At 36.3% G+C, this 4,417-nt stretch overlaps 1 protein-coding gene across 8 annotated transcripts in view; it reads right to left on the bottom strand.

Moving 5' to 3' along the window:
* The window catches only part of LOC106879245 (uncharacterized), an 894,824-nt gene that overhangs the window by 872,555 nt on the left and 17,852 nt on the right, over positions 1-4,417 (bottom strand). For 6 of the 8 annotated variants that reach the window (XM_052973269.1, XM_052973286.1, XM_052973261.1 and 3 more), the window contains exon 2: positions 268-631. The gene's annotated coding sequence lies outside the window, so the exon portion shown is untranslated. The other 2 variants (XM_052973274.1, XM_052973290.1) reach the window with 2 other exon arrangements.

Raw genomic sequence — 4,417 nt, 5'->3', positions numbered from 1 at the left:
ATATATATATATATATATATATATATATATATATATATATATATACCGATAGATAGATAGATAGATAGATCGAAGGACAGTCATACAGAGAACTAGATAGATACATACATACATGCATACACGCGTACATACATAGAAATGGAAAGAGAGAGAGTTAAATTGATGGAGAGATAAAATTGATAGATAGATGACGGACAACGTGAGAAAGAAAAAAGAAAAAAGAAAGAAAGAAAGAAGAAGAATGATGAAAATAGGGAAGAGACTTACCTGGGTAAGAAGGTAGAAGGTTTTTTTGTTTTATTCTCTGTTAGTATTTTAAATAAATGCAATTGTTGTTGTATTTGTTGTTGTTTTTGTTCGTTGGTTGTTGTAGTGGCAGTTTGTATTGTTTATATATATTCATTGAAAAATGTTTCTCTTTTTGTTTTTTAAGATACTTGGCTGTGTTCTTTTCTTCTCCTCCTTCTTCTTCTTCTTCTTCACCTGCTGGCCTGTTTCGCCTCTCCAAATACGACAGCGTGCCCATCCACTTGAACGATTTTTGATGGGTGATGAAGCAGCTGATACAGTCGCCAGCAACACTCACAGAATGAAAAAAAAAAATTTACCACTTGCAGTTTTATCAGTGCCTCTGCAAATATTATTAAAAATAATATTCAGTTGAATGGAGCTGTAACAACGAAATCTCTGCTACACACTAACATTATACTATAAACCTACATACACACATAAACAAAACAAATATAAATATATACATATATACCTATGACCATATATACATTCATACGTACATACACCTCCTTAGAAATTTCTATATTGATTCGATATACATAGCCACATGCTTACAGTTTATCAGATTTTATGTAAGAAGGCGTGTGATACTAGTTTCTGTAGCGTTCAAGTATTCATGTATGGGACTAACATAACAGTTTTTGTCGCTGTGTAAGTCGAAATAAAATATTTCCTTATATATATATACAGACTCACATTAAAACACACACACATATATGTACACATTTATTTGCATACAACCGTCGTAACTCAAAATTTGTTCACCTATAAATTGTACTTTTTACACATGCGTTGAAAGATAGGCCAGACTACCGCATCCCAAAACAGTTCTCCTGTAACGAACGCTGTCAGGGGAAAACCCGCTGATGCGGGGTCAAAGAAGAGGCTGAAGCACTGCATAGAACAATCCCTAAAATACCTCAGTATCGTACTAGGCTCCTAGGGAAAGCTTATCCCAAAATTATTCTCCCGGCGCAGTTTAATTTAGAGAGGTGTCCAAGCAAGTAGCAACAAAAGAACTGCGGTTACTGACAGGAAACGTCTATTTAGCAAACTTAAAGCTACCAGTATTTTTGATATGGCACCTTGATGTGAAGTAGGATTCCTCTCTCATTTGGTCTGTTAGGACTCATACGTCACGTCCGAGCTGGGCAGACCCAACCAGCCCACTCATCTAGATATACAAGCCGGTTTTGTGTTGAGGTTATCATCGTCGACAAGGACAAAAAATGATACATACAAACGCTGACATGAGTGTGTATATGTATGCATATATAGGTATGTGTATGTATGTATGTATGTATATATGTATATATATGTATGTATGGAACTCTCTCTCTCTCTCTCTCTCTCTCTCTATATATATATATATATATATATATATATATATATATGTAATATTGCGGGCGTGTGTAATAACTATATCTACAAAATTCTCGCATAGAAATTATTAGCACATGTATGTATACATATATAGATATATAATACCTATACACAGAGACACAAGATGCCTACACGCAGTGCAACAGACGTGTGTATATAAATGTGTATGTGTGTTTATGTTCAAAATTATTCATCAATTGATCAACCAATGGACATGTCGTTTTTCAGCCCCGAAGTCACCGTTCACCATGTCGACTAATTGTGAAAACCGTGTCCATCCGAAGTTCACTGTATATGGAGGACTTTATTTTTACTGTGACCCATAATTATTGAACATTGAGGGTCATTATTTGAGGGGGAGATTTTGTTGCTATTTCTAGTGGGTGGGCTAGCATGATGTTACAATGCGTGTATATATATGTGCCTATATGTGAGTGTGTGTGTATGTGTGTATGTGTGTGCGTATGTGTGTGTGTGTATGTGTGTTTGTGTGCACATAGCGGTATATACTTTATTTCTGAATTTAATTTATACGTGTTTGCATGTATATGTGTGTAGGTGTGTCTGTCTGTCTGTTTGTGTGTGTGTGTGTGTGTATGTGTTCACATGTATATACTTTAATTCATATCAGTCTTCTACCTATCTATGTGTGTGTGTGTGTGTGTGTATTTACAGATACATAGCTAGCTAGCTAGACAGACAGACAGACTGATAGATAGATATATAGATAGATAGATAGATAGACAGGGAGAGAGTGATATTTATGTATATATTTGTTTGTGCATATCTGTGTCTGTGTGTATGTTATTGCGCATGTGTGTGGAGAGGCGTTGCTGTGTGTATTTATATTAGAATCTAACAGTTCGCCTGGCTTACTATTTTGACAGAAGCAGACGATCACTTTTTGATATAATAAAGATAGTACGTCCACTCATTGTTGACCTCTATATCTTATAACGCTTGCACTGTGTATAATATAATATTTCCGTCTGTGTTACACACTTATCTCAATGTAGCACATACATGCACACAAACGCACATGAACATACAAAACATATTTAGAAAGCAACAGTTTCACGAGGACTTACAAGTTTTCGTTCATATCATTTAGCCAAAATCTTCTAAAAATATTGCTATATAGTCACACAGCAACGGTATTAATCTCGGTAATCAGCAGGAAAATATGCCAACATTATTATGGTAACTCCTAAGTTTGATTCCCTATTAGAACTTCTTCACTTACATAAATAAAGAGCGTGAGAATCTTCACGAACCTTCCTTCTACCGAACGGTATCAGCTTGTTACAAGTGAAACATGAAGCCTTCACTTTATAGCGGGAAACTGGAGGAAAAAAATGTAAGGTACCTGTTGATGTTGAGTATAAGCGCGAAATAGACTCGTTGCGTATGAACATGTCTACGTATTTTCAAACTTGTATTTGTGCGTGTCTATCTATCTATCTATCTATCTGTCTGTATAGACATGTCTGTCTGTTGTCTCTGTCTGTCTCTGTCTGTCTGTCTCTGTCTGTCTGTCTCTGTCTGTCTGTCTGTCTCTCTCTCTCTTTCTGTCTCTCTCTCTCTATCTAACTGTTTATTTATCTGTATGTCTGCCTGTCTATCTATTTATCTATCTGTACTGTCTACCTACCTAGCTACCTACCTACCTACCTACCTACCTACCTACCTGCCTGTCTGCTTGTCTGTCTGTCTGTATGTCTGTCTGTCTGTCTCTCTCTCTCTCTCTCTCATTATCTATCTATCTATCTATCTATCTATCTATCTGTCTGTCCGTGTGGCTAATAAAGAAATTTATCTATATGTATCTACATGTATGTGTGTATACGTGTATATTTATGTGTAACATAGAGAAATGAGGAAGCTTGTAAGAAGCATCAAAATAGGTCAGCGGGCGGGGTGGGGAGCCTAGAAACTTTACACTGCGTAGTTTCCTCACTATATATTTCTTGTTTCTTAAAACAAACTTTTATATATGCATACATTTATTTGTGTCTCTGCATACGTGTGAGTTTAGCTGTTGACTGTTGCGTTGTCTTTCCAACTAAAATGTTTTCTCTTAAACATATGCACGTTATACACAGCCTCGAATCTCGTATCTGGCAGAAACGTTAGCACGCCGGGCGAAATGCTTAGCGGTATCTCGTCTATCTTTATGTTCTAAGTTCAAATTCCGCCGAAATTGACTTTGCCTTTCATCGTTTCGAGGTCGATAAATTAAGTACTGGGGTCGGTCTAATCGATTGCCCCCTCGCCCCCAAAATTTTGGGCCTTGTGCCTAGAGTAGAAAAGCATATTGAATCTCGTATATATAAAGGATAAAGAATTCTTTCAAATACGTATAAACAGTTAAATGTACTCTTTTTATTCTATCTTTCATTGTATACTTGTTTAAGTCATTACACTGCGGCCACGCTATGACACCGCCTTGAAGTGTATTAATTGAATAAAGGGAACCCAAGACATTTTTTAAAGCCTAGCTTCTGTTCTATCGGTGTCTTTCGCCGAAACCGCTGAATTACGGGGTCGTAAACACACCTACACCGATTATCTAGCGGCGGTGGGGGACAAACATAGGCACAGACACACACGCGCACATACATATACATATGCATACATACATACATATATATATATATATAATAATATTAGGGACAAAATCCAAAATTACAGGTAAAAAACTCAATTAAAATCAATTTATATATGGATTTTCATCGATGAGTTC

This window comes from Octopus bimaculoides, chromosome 1 (genome assembly GCF_001194135.2).
Source record: "Octopus bimaculoides isolate UCB-OBI-ISO-001 chromosome 1, ASM119413v2, whole genome shotgun sequence".
NCBI classification, from domain to species: Eukaryota; Metazoa; Mollusca; class Cephalopoda; order Octopoda; family Octopodidae; genus Octopus; species Octopus bimaculoides.
Note: the sequence above shows the minus strand (reverse complement) of the source record. Positions and strands in the feature narration are given on the sequence as shown.